The sequence below is a fragment of the Enhydra lutris genome, unplaced genomic scaffold, assembly GCF_002288905.1.
Source record: "Enhydra lutris kenyoni isolate GAN:26980312 unplaced genomic scaffold, ASM228890v2 scaffoldscaffold49, whole genome shotgun sequence".
Lineage (NCBI taxonomy): Eukaryota > Metazoa > Chordata > Mammalia > Carnivora > Mustelidae > Enhydra > Enhydra lutris.
The window spans coordinates 13411576-13435302 of NW_019154133.1; the positions used below are offsets into that span (position 1 = coordinate 13411576).

General features: G+C 41.0%; 1 protein-coding gene across 1 annotated transcript in view; it reads right to left on the reverse strand.

Moving 5' to 3' along the window:
* The window catches only part of LOC111156825 (sulfatase 1), a 176605-nt gene extending 157024 nt beyond the window's left edge, over nucleotides 1-19581 (reverse strand). The window contains exon 1 of the mRNA XM_022517920.1: nucleotides 19550-19581. The gene's annotated coding sequence lies outside the window, so the exon portion shown is untranslated. The remainder of the gene's footprint in view (nucleotides 1-19549) is intronic.
* Between the last annotated feature and the right edge of the window lie 4146 nt (nucleotides 19582-23727).

Sequence of the window (23727 nt, forward strand, 5' to 3'; positions counted from 1 at the left end):
GAGAAATGTGAAATCATTTATCCTTAGCAATAACCTGACTAGGATTAAAAAGTACTTGGTACTTAGAACGGAAGTCATCTGTCAGGAAAAATTATTTAGACTGATGCAAATTAACTGAATAAATTGGCTTCCTAATTATGGTGTATATATTCAAGTTTGTTAAAATTGGTTTGAACTAAAGCGTTTGGAAAGGATCTTTCAAGAAGTGATCTGACATTCCGTTGGAAGAAAAGATAACACATTTATTTCACATTTCCTAAGGATTTCTGGAAATGATTTAAGAAGCAAGGGCATGTAAATCAAAGGAAAGCACATTAAGTAAGTATGTGTATGTCTTGCTTATTTGGAACAGTGTTAATGCCTTACAGAAAACATGGAGCAGCACGGGCATTGTGATGTCCTAGATCGAAATCACCAATAGTGTTTTCCCTGGGGCGGGGGGGGGGGGGTAGGGGTTGTTTCCCCCACTTTCGAGGCTGGCTTGGGCTTAAGCCCACCAGACAGGTCTGAGAGATGAGCACTCAGGCCGGCCCTTAACGAACAATGTACAGACCAGTCTGTATTCTGTAGGAAGTTTCCACCTTTAATGGGCACAGTGTTGCACACCAGTTAACAAGTTTTTATTGGAAGCTCAGTCTTCTCTTCCTCACCAGCTTCACAGCCAAACTTCATTTAGCTTTTTACCAAAAAACCTAGTAAATTGTGGGAAGAAGCACTTTACCAGGGTTGGAGATTTAATTCGTCTGGGAAAAAAAAAAAGGTGTAAATTGCAGGAAAATGTAAACTGCTTTCACATAATTAGTGATGGGGTTTTACTGTTTAGCATTTATATAGAACTTTCTTTGGGAGAGAGCATTGATTTGGGGAGACAAACTGACTTGGGTCCAATTCCTAGCTCTACAGGTGTGTAGTGTTTTCATCTAGTTCCTTTACTTATAACTAGAATGACTAATAAAGCTTTAATGTGAATAGCAGTGTCTATCATGAGCTAAGTACTCAGTATCCCTCGGTGTTTCCTCCCTTTTCTGAGGGTCTTTTAGGGCATGAGTTTGGTATTATTTGCGCTAGCTGAGTAAAAAATATATTCCTTTTTTCAGTAAGCATTAGCCAGGCGTAATCCTATCAACAGCTGCCCAGGTTTTTGTGTTTATTTTTTTTTTAATTTTTAATTTTTTATTAATATATAATGTATTATTAGCCCCAGGGGTACAGATCTGTGAATTGCCGGTTTCTGTGTTTAAATATGAATATTTAATTATATAAAGGAAAACAATAGAGATCTCTTTAACAATGTTTTTTTTTTTTTAAAGATTTTATTTATTTGACAGACAGAGATCACAAGTAGGCAGAGAGGCAGGCAGAGAGAGAGGAAGGGAAGCAGGCTCCCCGCTGAGCAGAGAGCCCGATGCGGGGCTCGATGCGGGGCTCAATCCCAGGACCCTGGGATCATGACCTGAGCCGAAGGCAGAGGCTTTAACCCACTGAGCCACCCAGGCACCCCAATGACTGTCTTTTTAAAGAGATCCCTAGGGGCGCCTGGGTGGCTCAGTGGGTTAAAGCCTCTGCCTTCGGCTCAGGTCATAATCCCAGGGTCCTGGGATCGAGCCCGGTATCAGGCTCTCTGCTCAGTAGGGAGCCTGCTTCCCTTCCTCTCTCTCTTGTATTCTGTCTGTCAAATAAATAAAATGTTTAAAAAAAATAAAAAAATAAAAAGGCAGTAATTGATAATCACTAGCAGTAACATGAGTGTTACTGTTGTGACTTCAGCCTGGGGCACAGTTTTTCAGGGGATCAAGTAAACTCAGGGTGTTGGGGTTTGTGTTAAAAAACCCAACAAAGCTTTTGGTAGAAAACAATGGGTTAAAGAGACGTAGAAAACATGAACATCCAGGAAATTCAGTATGTGCCAAATTCAGATTGTCCCCTCCAGGGGACAGGGGACAGGAGAGGAATAAACTGCACATACAAAGTCATATATGCCACAGAGAGAATAGCTGGGCAAAGCACAGGAGAGCAGATTGGGCTGAGAGGGTGAAGAGAAAGCAGGAGCTATGTGGGACAGAGACCTGGACACAGCCCACAGCAGGACATGCCCTCTGGAAGGGATGGTGGAGGATATGTGGAGACCAAGACAGGAAAAAGCCTCCTTCTGCAGAATCTGCAAGTACCCTGGTCTGGGGCTGGCAGGTGCATTAGTAAGAAGAATGAGAGGCTAAGAGCCAGAGCCTGAGGCAAGGATGATGGACAGCAAAGGGAGTGATAATGGGCCTTTTCTAAAAGGAACTGCTTTATGCTTTAAACCAGTGCCAAGCTGAGTAACCTGAGACCTAATATGTGACTGACTTCTATGAATGCAGTTTTTACCCTGAAATTTCCTTACATTACAGAAAGGTTAAGTTGTGCACTTAAGGTTGTGTGCTGTGCCCGTATGAAGGGGCCAGGATGGGGGTCATATTACTTATGGAGGAAGGAAGAAAGTGAATGTGGTCTCACTTCTCAGCTCACCTAACCATTCTTATTTGAGGAAGAATGTATACAGATGAGTATTATTGAAAACTTTGGAGTGGGAAGAAACCACAAAAAGGAGGGCTGAAAGTGTGGGTTGGAAGAAGAGAGGGAAAAATGTATATTGTATATCCTACCACTTATCCTGACCTCACCTCTTTCCTGACTGGTCCCTTACTACATCATTGCTCAGTGTGCCAGTGAGGGCACCTTATTTATTTTATTTTTATTTATTTATATGAGAGAGAGAGAGAGAGAGAGCACAAGCAAGGGGAGCATCAGGCAGGTGGAGAGGGGAAAGCAGACTGCCGCTGAGCTGGGAGCCAATGCGGGGCTCTGCCACAGGACCCTGGGATCATGACCTGAGCCGAAGGCAGACGCTTAACCTACTGAGCCACCCCGCAACCCCATGTGAGGGTACCTTAGAATGTCAGCTGTCTTCACTTTTTATCCCAATTATTCAGAGCAAAGAGAAAAATCACAAAGTCCAATTAGCAGTAAGACTGAGCATCTCTTTTTGTCATATAGACAAGACGGGATCATTTAAGAGGTTATCCAGACCAGTCTAAAGCCAGATCTGTCCAATTAATTACAGAGTAGTTCAATCTTCCAAGGAAAAGTCTTTTTAAAAAAATGTGAAAAATATTTTTAAATTATTTCTTTTTTCTGGCTTTGAAAATGTGTGTTTTGCTATAGACCTGAGGTTTGGTGACTTGAAACTATTTAATTTTTAGGTTTTGTGTTTAAGTATTTAGATCATGACATCTTAAAAGCTTTTTAGAGAACTCTGAACATCATTAGTTCACCTAGCAAACATTTATTGAATGCTACAAGTGTGAGGGGGCCGCTGTTGATGTAAAATGTGGTCCTGCTTTTTCATCCATATGCTTTTCCATACAAATTGTGTTCTTGGAAAATATGCTGTCACTCACAGAATTTAAAAATTACCGGACATATGGTACAGGAATTGGTTAAACTATCAACCAAGCTTAAAGAAAAAAATAGAAATATGGAATAAGGATGATTTGATTAATGACAGGGCATGTGGAGAGGTCCAGGTGCTGAGTTGGTCCCTGTAGGTCAACCACATCAGTCACGTGAGTCAAGTTCTCAGATCCTGTTTCCTTATTTGCATGATGGGGACTCCAGGTCATGGAATTGTTGAAAAAATTTAAATTAGATGATGTATATAAAGCACTTACTTGTACATGGCAGATAGGTACTTAATAAATCTTAACTGTCATTAAATGTAATATCAGTAAATAAAGCATAAGCATCTTTCTCAGTCATTTTGTTCTTTACAAGAATGTTCTTTTTTTCTATTGCTAAATACAACATGAGCCCAAGAAGATTTAGATATAATCATTCAGTGCTTAAAAAGGCATTGGAACATCAGGAGGAGGTATTGGAAAGAGTACTGGTTCTGGAATTTTAGGACTTGATTATCTATGTATAGAATATGACTGCCACTTAGTGGCTATGAATAATAATGATATACTCCGTAACCTGTTTCTTAATCTGTAAAATGGGTCCCATTCTGCCTGTGTTACCTACCTCGTTCAAGGAGTCATGAGGATCAGATAAAGTAGGATTGTAAAAGTGATTTGTGGTGGGTGATAGATAAGTTTCAGTTAAATAATGAGTTTTCCTGGGCGAGGGTACTGATTATTGGTGACTGATTGGAGAAAGATGTGATTGTGGTTTATAAGTACTTGAAGTGTTAATTGCTTTTCAGTGTATACAGAAATAAATGTTAAGTTTGGAGGAAGTGTGGAGAAACAGAGGACCTGGATTCTAGTTCTTCATGGCACCTCCGATCAGCTCAACTTGTGTATATGAATTATTTAACCCCTCTGTGTCTCCCTAAAAAAGATTGTATTGAGAATAATTAGCAAAAAACCCCACTGGGGTTTGGGGAGTTGAGCTAACTCATAGAAAAGTTGCAAGAATAATTTACTCGGGTTCTTCTGTTGTTAACAATTTGCCCCAATTCCTTTCTCAGTTGCTCCCTTGCTCTCTCCTCCCCCGCTCACTGAAATATATATATATTTACATATATATATATATATATATATATATATATATATATATTTTTTTTTTTTTTCCCTTGAACCTGAGAGTAAGTTGCATACATCATGGTCTTATACCCCTACGTGTTTCTCAGTGTATATTGCCTAAGCACGTTGCTCTGTTTCTAATTCTTTAAAAGGAGCACCCATGCTTAGTCATGTGATGTGCTCCACATGGTTGTCAAGATCAGCTCAGTGTTGGACAGCACTGTGGAAAGCATAAATTGCTATATAAAATCAAAGGATGTGTATCTCCTAAACTGGGAGAAATCCAATGACATAGAACTTCAGAGGACTTACAAGTTGTGGTGGAGGACAGACTGAGAAAGTGCATTGCGTATGTCTGCAACCAGCTGGAGGTGAGAGTGAACTTTCAAGTCTCTGTGGTGAGTTAGAGAAGCATCAAAGCTGCTCTCACACTTGGTGACAGATCTACTGAGTTATATTCCTCCAGCAAGGACCTGAATCTTTATGCCGCCCCCTCTTTTTTTTTACTTTAACCCTTTGCCATTCTGGGTTGGTGTTTCTTGGTGGAGATTATGAGAGCATGTTCAAGAAGGCAGAAGAACTAGAGCGCTGTAAGGAGTTTAGTTAGAGCTCAGCTTTACTTTTTTGGGTCCTCCCTTTAAGTAGTGAATGTGACCTGCTTTATTTTCATCATAGACAACAGCTTGAAATACAAATAGGAAAAAGGAAAGCGTGTGTTACAGAAGTGTTCAATGTGCAGGCTTAATCGAAGATAGTATGAACTAAGTATTCTCATGAACCAAAGAAACCATTTTCACAGAAACCCTTTTCGACGTTCGCTGTCATAAGCTTTAGCTCGGTGACAAACAGATAATTATTCTGCCACATTATCTTTACAGTCTCAGCAGAATTCTCCCTTTCATCAGAAGTTGTAATACTGGTAAGTTTGATTTCTTTATAATTCCAACCAGATTTGAGATCACATTCTCCAGTGGAGTGAAATATGACCAATAACTTAAAAATATTTGTAAAAATACTGCTTTTCCGTACACATATTTCTTTCACTGCCCTAAAAATCATAATGGGTTCCTTTAGATACTTACAACAACAACAAAAAAAAGGAAATCTAAAGCACGTTTCAGAAACAGAACTGTTTTTCAAAAAGTCAAAACCACACTTAAGTATTCTAAATTAATCTTTTATTTTTAATTATTAAATTGTTATTCTTTATAATACAACATGAAAAAATTTTAAATTAATGACTAAGAAATACATTTATAATCCAATAATGATTGATTTTACTTCCCTTGTAAATAAATCAGTTTTAAACATAAATTATACAGATATATAACGGTATATACACTCATGTAATTTATTAAGCTATGAAGAATATTGCTCTTGAACTTCTCTTGGGAAAATTCCAATACCTGAGTAAGAATTTCAAATATTTATTTCTCAATGAGGTGATGTTTCTGAGGAACAGCTCAACGGTTCTTTTTTTTTTTTTTTTAAAGATTTTTTTTTTTTTTTTTTTTGAGGGGGGGGGGGGGGGGGAAAAGCACCAGGAGAAAGATGGGCAGGCAGAGGCAGAGGGAGAAGCAGGCTCCCTGCCGAGCAAGGAGCCCGATGCGGGACTCGATCCCAGGATGCTGGGATCATGACCTGAGCCGAAGGCAGCTGCTTAACCAACTGAGCCACCCAGGTGTCCCCAGCTCAACGGTTCTAATGCAACAAGTTTTCCCTAATATTGAGAAAATGCGATGTATTTTGAATCCCTTGAAGCACACAGAGCAATGAAATAGAAGTTAGAACACATGAATTCTGATGTTGATTATTCCACACACTACCTCTTTGGAGTCGGGCTTGTCCTCTCTCAGATTCAGTTTTCTGCGGTGCTTACCCAAATATTGCAAATTCCAATGATTTAGTTCAAGTAACCTTTTCCTCCAATGTTTTGAAGGAATAATGAATACTATTGTCATCATCATCTCGGTAGGATCCTTTCCACTTAGGTTAGAACATGCCTCCACAAAGAAGGTTCTCTATATTAAAGCTACATAACTTTCATCTGTAGCAACAGTGCCTGGGTATTTATGTGAGAATGGATTTTCCGCAAGGAGTATACCTGAACAATAAATGCCTTTTCCGGTATTTGTTCCTGTCTCAAGGATTCTCTACAGTACCTGATTATTCATCCTGGCACTCAGCTAGATGGTCCATGGTCACAAACAGAGCTGGACTCCTACCTTCACATTCTGTTAGGTCTTAATGTACAACGGACACATGAACTCCCTTTGGTCCTGGTAGAATTTCTCTGACTTGCATTTCTCAGTGAAGCCTAGCCTGTAGAAGTTTCTCTGGTAAGAATGAGTTTTGTGATTTTAGGTGGGTCTCTGAATAGTCTCCAGGCCTCAGTTTCCCAGATTTTACTTCGATGATCTCTAAGATATACCTCTCCCATTCCATGTTTCTATAGTAATTTATATATCCTTCCTGGAAAATCTATCCCTATTCTAAAGTATTTCTAACAGCTACCAGAAAAAAGATCCAGGGATACCTGGGTGGCTCAGTGGGTTAAGCCTCTGCCTTGGCTCAGGTCATGATCTCAAGGTCCTGGGATCGAGACCCTGGATCAGGCTCTCTGCTTGGCAGGGAGCCTGCTTCCCCCTCCCCCTCTGTCTGCCTCTCCGCCTACTTGTGATCTCTCTCTCTCTGTCAAAATAAAATAAAACAAAACCCTTAAAAAAATATCCAGTAGCTTTGACAGAATGTGTGTTAACTTCCTTTTTCTTTTGAGTAATTTAAAGCCTGTCATCTGACTGGTTAATTGTCATACAACTGAGAATTCAAGTCCTAGCCAAAGAATTTTTACAGTCAAATCCTACTACAAAATAAAAAGGGGGGTGGGGCAGGATGATTCGCTATGGAGTTTATAGGGCATTTTATTTTATGTCATGCAGCAGGTAGTGAATACATTCTTTCAGATGGCACAAGTCTATATATCTGTCACTATCTCTGAAATTCTTGTCTAGCCATAATTTTACAGGTCCTTGGAAACAGAATTGTCACAGACTCTTCAGTTCAGCTCTCAACAGAAATTAATTGATAACATAGAATTCTGAGTGGCTGGCATGTGAATGACACCCAGCTTGTATATTTCACATCTAATCAGGGAAGATGGGAATTCTAGTTGGCCTATTGTCTATTTGAATCTGTTTCTGGATGGAATCCAGCTGGCTCAAAATGCAACCCTGGAAAGTGATGTGGGCAGAAGATGGAAAAAAAAAAAAAAAGAATTAAGCCAGAGAACCAGCACATAAGGTAGTGCCTTCCACATTATCCAAAGAATTGCCTGGTATAGCTGTGGGTTTGTAGCTGATTAGTTTGCTAAAATTTCTCAATAACCAAAATGCCATTTTCTACCCCAATTGTCCTTAACAATATATGAAGAATAATAATTAATGAAAATCGTACCTAACTAAGAGCAACAATTATATGACAAGATTTTAATGGTGAGCACTTATGAGAGGGAATAGTTCTATTACTGGAATAGTTCAGAAAAGAAAGTTCCATGGAGGGAATGGGGGTGAAATTTGGACACTCAGAAGCATGTTGGGAGGACGGCCCCCACCCAGAAAACAGTATGAGCAAATGCTTAGTAGTAGAAGTAAGTGGGGGTGAATTCTAGGGCTGCTGCACCAGCTTTAGTGAAGAGCAGAAAGTGTAGACATAAAGTGGGGTGGTTCATAGTGGAGAAGATTATGCAGGTCCCTTAATGCTGAAATTTTTTTTAGACTGGATGCTGTAGAAAATGGAGAGATGACTGTTTTAGCGTAACAGCAGGACAATGGGGAAAGAGAGCTAAAGGAAGGTCAGCTTAACAGTGGGGTGTAAGATGAGTGGGAATAGGAAAAAGATAAAGAACAGAGTTCAATTTAGCATGAGGTGATGCAAAACTGGATTCAAGTCCTTCCTCTTTCCCCCACCACCATGCCTTTTAGTTTCAAGGAGAAAGTTTTCTTTATTCAGGCTTGTCTTAAGGGAAGAGCAGAATTTGCCAGTAAAGAATAATGTAATCCAGGTTGGGGGGAGTAGGGGATTGTGAGGTGGGGTGCGGGAGCAAAACGAAGGCAAAGAGGTGGTGGGTGGCATGCTCCTGAAGGTTTAGCTGAAGTGTTGTGCATCACAATACAATGGTAGCCAAGTTCTAGAATCCAGGTTTTCTATGTTTGTTCCACTGTACCCCCACTAACCGTGATACTACTGCATCATTTGGCGAATTTTATTTTATTGCTAGTAACATTTAAACTTATTACTTGCCCACCATGAAATATGATTTACCTGAAGCCAGTGAGGCAGTCCATGGGATATTCTAAGCTCCCATAGGGCGTATGACAGTGGCAGAAGCGACTGTAGGAACGTTTCCAATTCCACTTCCGAGACTACTATAATGGTTGATCAGAGGGGTAGATCAACAATGGATAATTATTTTTGGAGCAAAATGGCTAATGAAAATAACAAATGCTAAATATCAAATGATAGCGTATTTTCTTTCTGGGTTTTTGGTTTTTTGTTTTGTTTTTTTTGTCTTTATCTTGGTGTCAAAAAAGTGACTCTAACAGAACACATTTTGACTACATTAATATTCTTTCCTCTTTCTCGCCTCTTAATCTTTGTTTTTATTTTGTTTCTTTTTCCCTAATGACCACACTTCTACTCAAGACATCTTTGTCCCACTGAGGCAGATCCAGAAGTTGAACATGGAGGAGTAGAATCCTGAATTAATCAGAATTTAGATGGTCTGAAATTAAGAAATTTAAGAATATCAGCTCACGTTCCATACCCCAATCTCCATGCAAGCACACTAGCCCCTTGACCTAAGGGGGGTACGAGGTGAAGAGATCTGACCTGGTCTTAAGCTTGGAAGCAAAGCCCAACTTTTGTGTTTGCTGCAGACCATGTTTATTGATCTAACTGCGGCACTTGTGTATTACATCTTTTCCCCTTGGTTCATTAAACTGGATGTCTCATGGAGTACCAATTAAACCATTAGCTATTAATAGCTTTCAAATGTAAACTGGTTCATGCCAATTAGACCATCATGCATGGCAGCCCTGAACGAGAAATGGATTACAGGTGCTGTTCCTTTGGCTGGCATTTCTCCCATAGGAACCAGGGAACATGGTTCAGAAAACTCAGTTGAGTAAAATGAAACAGGCCAAAGTCTTCATTAAAAACTTGAATAGCACCCAAGTCTCTTTTGAGGAACCAGAATGCTGTCAGGTCTCCACAGGTCAATGCTATTCCCACCAATTTCTAGTAAGAAGACTACATTTTAATTCCAAATCTTGCTGACTCAAGTAGTGCATCCTTTCAGTCGTGCTGGCCCCAACATCGAGGGCCAGGGGTTGAAATGGCAAATACAATCTGCTTGTAATAAAATTATACCTAATCCTGAAAACTATTCATTGATATCGTATAAGGAAGTGACTAAAGTATGACTCTCCTATTTTGAAGAGGATCTTAACATGAAATGTGGCTGAAACAAAGAAAATAAAAGGGCAAAGTGAGACGGGATAGAAAGAAAAGTGGGGGTGGGGGTGGGGAAACCTTTCCCAAACCTTAAAATTAAGAATGGTTTCTCTTTAGAGTGAATACAGAAGGGAGTGTCTATATCATTTGTAAAACAAATGTTCTGCAAATTGTAAAACATACGTTCTGCAAAAATGATGTCCAACTCAACTCTTCTAAGGTAGAATCTGAAGTTTTATGAACAGAAGCAACTTAAATATTTCATTTTGTTTTGCTGCGAGACTCTTTAAATGATATGTCCCTCTCTACCAGCATTTTCTTGGTGAAAAGAAGAGAACTATAGGTATTCTGCAGAGGTAATTTATTATGCTGAGTTGGAAATTCATTATTTCCCCCAGAGTTCAAAAACACTAAGGTAGTTATTCGGCCAGCCATTTTCTTAATCTGAGAGATCTTTTTTATCTAGGGAAAATGTAATTAAACAAGAAAACAGTTAAGGGGTTCCTGGGTGGCTCATTCAGTTAAGTGTCTGAGTTCAGCTCAGGTCATAATCTCAGGGTCCTGGGAGTAAGTCCCGCATCGGGATCCCTGCTTAGTGGGAAGCCTGCTTCTCCCTCTGCCGCTCCCCCTACTCATGCTCAGTCTCTCTCTCCCTCTTAAATAAATAAATAAAATCTTTTAAAAATTGATAATTATGCATTCTATCTTATTATCATCGATGATCAGAAAATTCGATTTCATGTTTATATTATTGAGGATTTCGATACACACATATATTTGCTATATTTGTATTATAAAATCATCCCAGGCATACTTATTAATTTACAGATACCAGATAAACATTTGTTCCATAATGACCATTTTCACGTTGGAAATTTTTGATGCTACAAAATGAAATGTTACTTCCAGCACCCCATTTTCCTTAGGCGGTGTCACCGTCCCTGTTCACTGGGGCTGGTACATCAGTGTCGTTTTGTCCCTTGTCTTTCTCTTGTCCTCTGTTTGATCAGTGATCAAGTTGTTGATACTGTTATTTATTTCTTTATAACACTTCTTACACTCCTCCTTTCCTCATTCTCAACATTGTCATTGGGACTGGGCAGTCTTACTTTTTTGGAACTTTCGGTACCATTCCAACTGTCTTGTTCTCTCTCCTCTCTCTCTCTCTCTCTCTCTCTCATCTCCTTCCATCCCTGAAAAACCTACTGCTTAAACTGCCTAAAGCATCTGTTTAACTCTAAAGTGTAACCTGTCTGCTTGTTGTGTCAGAACACTCTAGAATCTAACCTACTGTAGCTCTCACATGACATGCTTAAGACAGAAAAGGGTGCAGAGTAGAGGCATCAGTGGACCACACTCCTTCTCCTCCTTCCTAGCTCTTCTTTTCTTCTGTCGCTCCTCTTTTCTCCCTTTCTTCCTTCTCGTCTTTGCCTAATGCCTGCCTTCACTGTATTTCCAAAGTGCATCTATGCAAATGTGCTGATTCAAAAGCACTGTGTCTTAATGTGAAATTGACAAGCCTGGCTTAAGTTCAAGTCCTCACTCAAGTGGAGCTTTCTGACACCTTGGAAAAAGATACAGCTGTGGGAGCGCTTACTGTGGTCTATGTCCTGTGTTAAGCACCTTACTTTTACTATGCCATTTAACCTTTATGACAACTCTTTTTGGTAACCATATCTCCATTTTATGGAGAAGGAAGCTGAGTGAATGAGGGTAAATAAATTGTCTGCACAAAGTTTGTAAAGATGGAGATGACCAAGTCTTGGCCAGCCCAGGTTCCCGTTCCTCCAATAGGGGGCTCTGTGGATGTCCTTTATATTTAATTAGGACAAATAATTGATACTTAGCCACCACATTCTTTGCATACTACTAAACAATTGTCTGTGTGTCTGTCTTCTCCTCGCAGCTAAGCTAGCTATTCCTTCAGGGCACGGATGGTGTCGTGTATAATTTTGTATTCCTCTCCACACTGGGATAGAAATACGCAGGAAGCTCTCAAATACATAAGGAATAAACGGATTAACCAATCGATGGAGCTTTCTTAAGCTTTTTCCTTTTGGCTCCAATTCTATATAGAAGGCACATAATGGCTATTCCTTAGGGCATCAGCTCAACTGCTAAAAAGTCATTTAAACTCTTTGGTATTGAGTATATCTCCCATATCTCTTTTACTAAATATAGATATCATATATGAAAACGATGGTGACAACACATGTGAAGCCTCCAGGTGTCTCAAATAACAAATATTACATCATTTATGCTTTTATTCATCGGTTACATTCAGAACAGTTTTCTTTTTCTTAGCAGCATGAAGCTCTCAAGAGGGAAAAAGAAGCACACGCCTTGCAGGGGCCTCTTTGCCGGAATGCAATTCTTATACATGAAAGCTGAAAGTTGAAGTTTCGAGGATATCTGGATGCAATGCCAAGCACATCTGTTTACTCGAAGCTTCTATTCAGGGGAAGATTGATTATGGGCAGGTGAAGGTTAAGGGGGAGGCTTTAAACTGGCAGGAAGTCTATTCAGAGGACATGTTGTATTATAGAAAGGTGACTTGGGTGCTAAGCCATATTAGTGATATGAGTTTGAAGATAATATTCACAGGTGCACACTTCTAAATTAATTTAATAAATACACACTCGGCATGCAGTTAATCTTTTCTCACCACGACTTGGGCATTGCTAATATCTTATAAGAGTCTGACTTTCAGTTTTATTTTAAATTAATATAGCAGGTGTTTCCACAACATGCCTGAGCCATAACAACACACCACGAAATTGGACAACAGACAAAGCTCTCCGCAACTCAGATTTCTATTTGGTTCATTAGGAGCGTTCTATTATTGCTCAGAAAAGTGGGACAACTCTTAGGCTGGTATGTTTTGGGTTTCTTTCGTCAAGTGAATGGATTCCACAGGATTCTCCTCAGTTCTTGAGACAAACTGACTTTAGGGTTTTTATGAAGTGAAAAGGTTCATAGAGTATTAGCTCTATAGGCAGATGGGAAAACTAATGCAAAGTCATACTAGTGCCAGGTTTCCATTAGTTGTGGCAGCAGAACTAGTATCTAGGAAGAGCAATTTGTGGCTGAACTGAAGACCTGGGCAAGGCCAGCAAAACAAACAAAAACCCCTAAACCCCAAATAAATAAATGAATAAAAACTGAGGAGAACACAACAGAAACAGAAATACATGAAGGTCAATAAAAATCTACATCAGAGCCAATGGCTTAAGAACAGAAAAATTCAATTATTGCGGTTTTATAACATGCTGGGATGTGTGATAAAACACGTCCCTGTCTTACTATGGCCCTCTTTTCTTACAAAAATGTCGTGGCTTGTTCCTGCGTTTACTACCCAGATGAACTTTAGAATCCTCATTTTACATCCAAGCAAGAGTGCCCTGGGCCCTTGCCAGTTCCCCAACTCTGCTCCCACCACCAGTTCTATCTCACCTTGTGTGAAAATGGCATTAGCATTACTCAAAATGTGGAGATTAATTTGGGGACACTTTACCTTTTACAATGAGCTTTTTTTTTTTTTTTTTTAAATCCAGAAACATGGTGTGTCTGTTCATTTATTCAGCATAGCATTTTAATATCCATCTCCCCCACTAGGTAAATGGTAGCATGTCAGAGTCCCTTGGATTCACATTTTCAAAAAATGTAGAAGTAGTGTCTCACAGATTTGTAGCTCTACGGTCAAAAAGAAAATCAGAGTATAAGGAAAAGTTTTACCTTTTGAAGGTGAAGTAGAGACCCACATTTTATTTATTTATTTTTAATTAACGAGGTTTAGCAGATGATCGTGGAGTAGGACAAGAATCACATATTTTGAGGACAAAGAGAATGCAAGTCGGTTGCTGCCACTAAGGGGGGGTGAGGTACCATAACTGTTAATGAAGGTTCTCTAGAATGTGTTTGCCGGGAGAAGGAGGGATCTCCAGAAATACTGCCTTGCCCTTTATCTTAGAGGAGTTCCAGTTTTTTTTCCTCTCCCTGGCCTGGGGCAGGTGCAGACCAGATGATCAGGATTGGAAAGAATATCCTTTGATCTGTCCCAAGAGCTTGAAAACTGCAATTGAATGACCAGCGTCCACAGACATGTTTGTGAGGTTGCCTACAGTGCAACGTGAGCTAATTTCTCAGTCAGCTGCCCTTCTGGGGCAAGGGCACAGGGAGAAGGTTCAGTGTGTGATGGTGGGTGCAGAGTTTAGGAACAGAACAGAGCTCAGGCTGATTGCTTTCAGCTTTTTCGTGGAATCTGGTTTGGAGGTGAAGGACGGCAAAGGTCCAAGCCCCGTGTTTTGTCTAAATGGTATCTTGCTTTACCAATTACTTCTGGAAGCTTGACCTGACTCCTACAATGTTTTGCCAAGTTATTATTTCTTTCTAAATAGTGGGCCCAAAGGAAGGAAGAGGAGCACATGACCCTTCCCTGAATTCAGCTCCCCGCTGGGGTCCACTGCTCCGACCCTTTGTTTCCCCCCAGCGCTGCAGCCCAGTGCCTGTTCTTTATTTTCCTTTAATGCAGGACCCAGGACTCTGCTCCTCCCTGCGAAGTGTATTCAACTGTCACCATTGTCCCCACAGATCCATTAACTCAGTGGCTCCAAACTCCTAAGGCCAAAAGCGGCCACCCCTTCCATCTCCCTCTCCCTCTGTCCTCCCTCTCCCTCCCTTTTCCTGCCTTCTGCAGCTCTCCCCACATCCACCAATCTCACTCTCTTGAGTTCCCTTCCCCTTCCCCCTGCCTTTGGTGACAGAAAAGGAAAGACACACCATAAATACATGAAATTGATGACATATAACTGAGATGAACACAGTCATGCATCCTGGGTCTCTATCTGTACCTACCAACCATCTTTCTCTCCCATTTATTGCACATGCGTCAAGCTAGTTTCTTTATGTGTTTTCTTCACAATGTCCTCAAGGTAAGTGTCTCTGTCTCTGTCGGGGTGCTGAACGGTAAGTCACCTGTCCAAGGCCACTCAGCTACTGACAGGTGGTCCCTGGGTTAGAGCACAAGGCTGTCTAAACCCAAAGACTGTACTCTCTTGCTTCCAAAATCATGGTTGAAATTTTATACCATAAGGGGCAGCTAGTAGACTTAATTTCTGTGATAGTTACAGAAAGCTGAAATAGATGGAGATCTGTCATTATAATACTCAAACTTAATTTGGGGCAATAATTCCACATTCTGTTTAAATGGAACTTTTTCTAAGCTACCACAAAATACAACCAATCAGGTGTTATCTTTTGTTTTTTTCTTTTCTCTCATGTGTGGAGATAGTTATTAGAGCTGGCAAATAGCTCTAAAGTGGGGGTAACCAGAGAGAAAAGTGCCTTGCACGTTTGAAAGTCCCTGTGACCTAGTCAACACACACTTATTAGTATCTCCCATGGGAAAGGGAAGTGGACCAAACCAGTTCCTGTCTTAGGAGACTTCACCCTACCTGATGAGTCAGGGGAGAAGATGGCAAAGTAGAAAACAAGATAAGAAGAAGGTGAATGTGCTGAGTGCAATCCATGGATCACTAATGGTCAGGTTCGAGGGAAGGAAAACATCACCGTGAGATGTGGTAGTCAGGGGAGGCTTCTTGGAGGAGATGGGACTTAAGCGTGAGAAGGATGAGTTTAGAGAGGTGATGAATGTTTCACACACAGTATTACAAACGTTGAACCTGAAGAAGGGTGCCCATGAGGATAGATTCTCATTTTGAAGACAAGCTAGAAAACTAGAGTGGTTGGGTTAAGAGAAGAGACCAGGAGGGGTTAGGAGCCCAACAGGCCACCTGGGCTACAGGGAACAGGAGACTTGGGCTGCTGCATTGATTTAGTGGAAGACATGGTCGGAAAGTTAGGACCAAATAATGGATGGCCAGCATGTCATGTGAAGTGCATTCTGTGGGTAATGGGGCCCACGTAGGAGGACTTCTCAGCTCAGAAATGCTTTGACCGAAGCAGACTTCTAGGAAGCTCAGTTTGCAGGGATGGACAGAAGAGGGAAATGGACCTGCAAGGAGGCTGTTGTAATGGTCCACGTGTGACACGATCATTCTGGAGTGGTGGCTGCAGCCAGATGTGAGAGATGTTCTAAAGGAAGGACTCACAGAATTTGACGACAGATTAGCTATGGGGGTGAGGGGGATATTTGAGAGAGAGGGGGGAAAAAAAAAGCTAACAGGCTAATTCCCCTCCTTCTCAGCATACTGAGATAGAATTGAAAATACTTTAAATAGGAAACATATTTCAGGACAAACTTTTCCCAAAAATATCTTCTTTCAAATGCCTCCCCCACTCCTGCCCAAGGATCTAACCTAAAGGAAAGGTAAATTTACCATATGGCCATAGAATTAATTTCATACATGAGCTTCTTTTCCCTCAAAGTCAATAATGATGATAAAAATAATAATCTATTTAGAGTCAGCGCCTTAAACATTTTAATCTCCTGAAATGTACTCTGCGCTCTCTACACAAAAATATTGTACAAGGGAAAAAAAGAACCAGATGTCCTGACCTGACCCACTGGTTGGCCTCATCCACAGGGCAACGGTTGGCGAAAGCTCAGTACTGAGTATCCCAAACCTTGCTTTATGGATTTGTCAAGAGTAAACCATTTTGAATCTAAAATACAAAAGACCCGCAAACCCCAGTGCGTTCCTGCATGGATATACAGTCAGGAAAGGAAATGCAAAGTGTCACCCTTGACACTTGTCTCTACTATTGACTATCACAATGGAAAGGACCACAACAATCTACCTGAAGTCACATAAATTTTCTTAGAAGGAAAGAGAGAAGAGCCCTTTTAATTATTTGATGAAGATTCCCACTTATAAGCTAGCAGATCAGTGAGTATTTGAATTCCTGTATTTTTGTTTTCCACTCCGCCCTAAAAGTGGATTTTGCAACTTAACTGGATAGAGCTTTTCAGACTGTTAGCCTCTGAGCTAGCTCACTGCATGCCTAGATAGCAGGACCCATCCACAGTGCAAATGGAGATCTGCCCTCCCGGTTATTTTTCCCTTCCCTGGGAGGGTCAACCTTGGTGCTCAAACACTTTTCCAGCTGTTGTGATACTGATGGGAACTTCATGTGTGTTACCAGCGCAAGTGCTCTCAGGAAGAAACCAAATGTCAGACGGAGGTATGTAGAAGTCACCATAAATATGTCTCTGAATGTTTACCATCTGGAACCGTAGATTTCGATTTTGACAAGCAACTGGGATTGCCCTGTGGGCACTGCCTTTTAAGCAGAGCCTTTTAGTTGTGCTAAGTTAACTTCATGTTACTTTAGCCTGGCCGGGTCGGGGGCGGCGGTGGGTGGGGGGGAGGCGGGATAATACAACCCTCTGCCTTCTCAAGGTGTGAATTTATTATTTCTCAACTCTTCTTGTTTTGTCTCCATCCTGCCTGATCCTGCATGCGATGGACTTTTGCGGGAGTGGGGGGTGTGGAATGCTCCCAGATTGTCAAAATCCTGGGCAGGGAGCCTCGTGGTCAGTCTGGAACAAGAATGACATCTGCTGTGGGGCTCCCACGGCTAAACGGAACTTGCCTTTGTTAGCTGCCCACACCACACCTCTGTCCTGCGAGGAGAAACTTTACTTTCTTAGAAAATACTTCTGTGCTAGTGAAACGTGCCATGGGTGGTCAGCCCCATACCTGTTACCTGGTGTGCTTGGAGTCCTAATCCTAAAGGCACCCGAGATACGAGATACGAGTTTGCCTTTCTGTCTTTCTTTTTTTAAAGCCCCGGTTCCATTGTAGAGCCATAATGGAATGACTGGAATTCCAGAAGACTTCAGTTTATGAACTTAGTCCTATTTCGGTTATGTAATATTAGGAATCGGATAATACTCGGTCATTATAACCGCCTGCTTATTTATGAGGAGACTTTCTCATTGAAGGCTTTGAGACCAGAACCAGAGAACACCGTGAATTGAATCGCAACTGAGCACCATGCTGAAATATTGTTTCAATCGTAACTTTTTAAAGACAAGATGAAAAAAATATCAACTGGCAGGATGCAAGAAAAAAAAATGCATACTACAAGTGGAAACATAATTTTACAGGCATCTTTATGCCGTTGAATAGAAAAATCACAAAGCTCTAGCCATAAATCCTGTTGTTCAGCCTATTAAACAGCTCCTATTTCAGAATAGCTGCTATACAGTTTTATTCATCGAATTTCTCACCTGCAAAGGGTAAGGACAGTGTTGGGTTTCTCTACCAAATGTGAGAGTCCAGTAAGAGCAAGAAATCTTGAGCACCGCGGGTATATGAACGTGGGTGTAGGAGGGCAAGTCTGTCAGGGGGCAAAAGAAGGGATTCATTGACTCACCTAGCTCCATCAAAAATTTGGAAAAGTGAAGATTTTACTTTTTGATCCCTGTAAAAACAAGGCATCGGCTTGAGAGGCCTTCTTCACATCACACGTTAAATGTAGTATATATGTCCCATTGGTACATTTCAGGTCGATTTAATTTGGGTGGGTGCTTTTAGCAGATGGGTTATCTTACCAGCTACTCACATATGTGATGAAAACTCATTTTATGTTGCTCAGGGACCAGATGACCATTAATTTCCAATGACTAATTTATAATTAAAACCTTTTCTTTTAAATGTTTGTTTATAACCCAGCCAGAAAATCTATTTCCATTTAATTAACACTTCAGATAGCCTGTTTAAAACCCATAAACGTAGTGACTTTAACGATCCATTACAGAGATGCTACTTTAGTTTTCAATGACTTGTAAAACTTTCACAAACAGATCTGCAAATGAATTACTCCATCTGCTCCCCTGCAGCTGCAGGAGGCTAAACTCCGTTAAAGGGCATTTTCCTACTTCCTCCTTTTCTGCTTTTCCTCTAGCTCTAAGCATTTTTACTTTAAAGCCACTCTCTCAGCTGCTCAAAGGGCAGCCTCTTCTCTTCAGGAGTTTCCAACCTCCAAATTTTGCTAGAAACCCTTGAGTCCGTCATAAATCAGACACAATGTACCTTTTAAAAATCGGTTAAGAAAGCATTTCCGTCTCTGCCAGCAAACTCAGAAATAGACTCCCGAAAGGATCTTTACAAACAGAGCGGTAAAATGCAACAGTTTGAAAGTGCATTTTAATTTGGAAGGCTGAAATAAATGCTCTCTTGGCCCGATCCGTCCTTCCCGGAACAATTTACAGCTCCTGTCTGGGGGAGGCAACGAGGCTATTCAAGCGTACAAACACTGCTCCAAAAGACATTTTCTTAGCTACACCTTCAAGAGCAAGGCAGGAGGAGTGTTAGTTCTATAAAGACAGCCAAGCACCAAGCTATGCTCACTGTTATCTGTCCGCCGTACAATAGCAGCATTGATAGGGTAGCCACAACGGGCTTTGACAAGTGTGCTGTGCTAGCATTCCATTCAAAACTATGTTAAGAGAGAGAGAGAGAGAAAAAGAGAGAGAGAGAGAGAGAAGCATTCGATGTCTTTTACTTTACCTGAAAAAACTGCCTTTCTTGTGGCTGCAGAAAATGAATTCCTCCTCTTCTCCCAAAAGCAAAGTAGTTTCCTTGCCCGCAACTCTCCCTTGGAGAAGACCACACAGCTCCAGCAAGGCAGCCTCCCTGCTCCTAATCCCCACTCGAATGTGATGACACACACTAACCCCAACCATCTGGTGCAACACGTCCTCAAGCACTCAGCACAGTGGTGTGTCAAGACAGGCTGCCCAATCCAATTGCTGGGGCTGGGTGTCTCTCACCGACCGGAGGCTGAGGGCAGGACTGAAACTGGAGGTCTGAGAACTCCCAGTCAAGTAACCTGAGATTTCAGAGAGAAAGGACGGCTCCAAAGAGAGGAGGAGTGGGAGGTGCTAAACAGAAGGTGGAGGGAATGAATTATTCTGGTGGCCAGTTGTGCGTTACTTTTCACAACTCCTTGTGCTCCCCGGGGACCACTGGGACCCTCTGAGTGATGCACGGAAACACCAAAAATCTTTCCCTGCCAACCTGGTGAAGGCAATCTTCCCAGTGAGGCACCTCCGCTCCCCCCACCCCCACATACACATACACCATCACCACCCCCAGGAGATAAAAGATTCATCCTGACATACTGATAACGTGTTAATGTAGGAGTAGTTTGCACTGAAATGTGACATCTACAGTTTGAGATCTAAACTCCTACCTTCCTTTGATTAGATCATGGCTGCCTCCAACATTCCAGGGAAGGGGGGAGAGCAGAAACTTGTCTATTCCCACATACAGCTTTTCGCTCTTGGCCACAGGCTGAACTTCAGAAATGGTCAATGAAAATCATTTTAGTTTCTACTCATGTAAAATAGCACACACTCCCATAGATAAAGGTGGCTTTTTTAATCACTTGCTGCTTTCACAGACATCTCTTTGTAAAAGTCCTGGGTACCAGAGGGCTGCACTCTGTCATTGATTATTTTTATTGGCTTCTAGTTAATTGCACTTATAATGTCCATATAGCTCAAACAGCTCATTAACAATTTTGCTTTGAAATGTTTTCAATTTTTGGTCATTTCGATACCTCCTTCTTACGTGCATTTCTTTCTTTCTTTCTTTCCTTTTTTTTGAGTTCTCTGAACTGTTTTTACAGAACTAATTACGTTGATAGCAGTCTGAACCAGAAAATGGCTATACTTGTTACAATGCTTTAAGGAGATATCTGGAAAAAAATTAATTGCTACAAATCTCATCACTTCACCAAAAATGCCATCAGACGTCTAAGGAATTTCGATAATCTGAAAAGGAAAACAGGAATTTGAAATATTATCAACTCCCTGACAGTGTCTGTGCTGAGCCAACATTTTAAATATTATATCTTCTGAATTTCTTAGAACTGGGATGGGGAGTGCAGGCATAAAAGCCAAGAAAACTTAATATTTGCTCAAAGTGTTAAAATCTAGATTGCAAATCGATAGCTCACGTTTGGAGCGCCAGTATCACAAAGAGAATTATTTCGATAAGTAGCAAAATTAACTTGACCAGCTTGTTTTCTAAGGCATTTTTATGTGTTATTATATTAAGATACTTGAAAATTACTCCTGGTGCAATTTTTTGAAGTACAGAATTAAGAACTATAATTTTCAGTTTTTTTTTTCCCCCTACAACTGGGCTGCAGGGAAGAAAAGGGGGAAAAAAAAGGATTAGAGGTTGGAGTTCTGATTCATTTGCTTAATTTCTTCCCAGAAGTGATTATGAGGTGTGTGTTTCACAATATATACTCTATGTACTAAACCATTACTCCTAATCAGCTAAATCCAGATACATAATCAACACAGAAAGCTTCAACAATGGCAAGTGGCACGACAGGGCTGAAACTTCCCTCGGGCACCATAAAAATTTTAATAGTGCCAATTATTGTGAGGCAATTTTTTCATTAATTTTTTTTTTTTTTTTTGTCAATCCAACCAGACTCATGTCTGAAAATCTGGATTACCTCAACTGCATAGATTTTGAAGGCCCTCGAGACATTATTAAGGTGGTTTGCGTTCTCTTAAACTGTAAATTGAGTTACAAAAGTAAAACCTCAGAAACTATAAAGGTGTTGAATCGTGTTTTATCAACCCTGTGCTTGTAACATACCTTCCATAAGACTTTTCCAAAGTGATCCTGGCTCTGACACACATTATTGTTGAAAGTACTTTTTAACACAAACATTTTTATTCTATTCTTGATTGTAAATCTTTTCATTAAATCCCAGCTACCGTTTTCCTTTTATTGATAACTTCAGCTATTTATACTGCTTAAAACTTGTGTTAAAATTTAAAATATATATATAAGTTGAGCAATAGATCCTCCTCATTTGCCACGAACTTCATTTTTGCTCTGTGCAGTGTCCGCAAACATTACCTTTCAAAAGTATTGTAAAAGGAGTCCACAGTGACACATTTCTTTTTTGTTGTTGTTGCTGATGTTCTGAAATGCTTTTGTTAAGGAAAATCAACTCAAACAAAAACCTCAAGCTGGTGCTGCAGGGTAAGGTCCCAGCTTCCCCTCTCCCTGTAGCCACGGTTTCGCTGCTCAGCAGAGTGTCCGTTTAGAAGTTAAGAATTTTCCATTACCTCTCTTCCTTTCTCCTTGCCATCTGCAAACAGTTTATTTTTTAGGGGAAAAAAAAAAAGTGAAATTGATTCTGTCTTGAGAGATCTAAACCTAAAACACGGCACATTCTGAAAGATGACATTCGGCATTTGAACGTCATGTGGCTCAGGGTGAGGTCGTGCGCGGAGGGAATGGCTCCATCATAAGAATTAAGTAAGGACACTCCTAAAACGAAAGATTAATTGTAGGTAACGGTGATATTGAAAAAGAACCTCTTCTATTCTGTTCCCACAGTTAAAATGTCCCTTTACTTATTAGCTCCAATTAGTTTCCATGGTAACCGGCCAGCCCTTGTAAACCCGCACTCTGAGCCACACTCATCTTTGTCTAGACTGAGCTCACCACCCTTCTTCCTCCACAGAGGGCAGTTTAGCTGGGTCTAGATCTATGTCCATATCTCTCGGGCACACAGGACCGGCACATGAGCGCCCACATCCTTTATTACCGGGGCAATGGTGGCCAAGGGAGGGTGGGAGGGGCATTTGGTCCCCGAGCTACAAAGTGTGCACCTACTGCCACACTACTTTTCCCCCCTCTTGGTTATTGTTTCTTCCAGTCTTGTTCTATTATCAGCTGTTTGCTGCTTGTAATTTCTTTTCAGGGAAGCCAATACAGTATAATAAAAACCTCATTAAACAGAAACACCTATCAGCCTCAGAGAAAGCCCTAAAATACCCTTTTTTGTTTAAAGAATCATTAAAGTGTAAAAGAAAAACCACTTGTTTGTCATGCTTGAAAAAAAGAAAACAAAACCAACATAAAGGTTTACCAAGCCAGGGGGCTAATATGAAGATTTAACACACTTAAGACACCGTGGTTCTCCCCCGCCCCCTCCGCCCCCCCCCTCCCCTCCTCGTGCCGCCAGCTGGCCAAGAATCCCCACATAAGCACAATAAATAACTGATCAGTGAGGCCGAGGGGGCCAGCTCCTTCAGTAACTTGGTGGGAAGAGAGGTCACGGGGACCGCAGCATCCTGGCTGCCCCAGGTTGCTCCGTGCCACTGGGCTGGGATAGGCGATGCCCCTGAAGTCCCCAGGGGAGTCTGATAAGAGAGTGGGGGAGGGCAGGGACTTCAGCAAGTGCTTGAAATTGTGAGAACTCATAAAGCCATAAGCTCTCCTCATATGTGCTCATTTTACTTCTTTGGATGTAACTCAACTCGAATTCAGTGTTATTGTGAGGCAAACCATCCCTTACTTCTAAGCCAGCTAAGAAGCTCATCTTCTTCAACAGCCATGTGTAATCTTTGTAAGGGTAAGTCAAAATGGTAGCATTAGATTTCTCCGTTTCAGGTTACCTCTGCAACCGCCTTCTTTCCAGCACCTGTTTTGGTGTATGAATGATGACCGAAGGAATAAGATTCCCCAATGCTGGTGACATGTTTTATGCTTAATATGGTTTCTGAGGTTGGCTTCTCAGGCCCTCCATAACCCTAGTGTTAAAAGCAAAAAGTTCTGATCACCAGTGTAATCTGATGGGATATGGGAATCTGTGAAGCCCCTTTCTTTTGGTGGTAACATTACCTCAGGCTTGTTCCTTTAAAGCA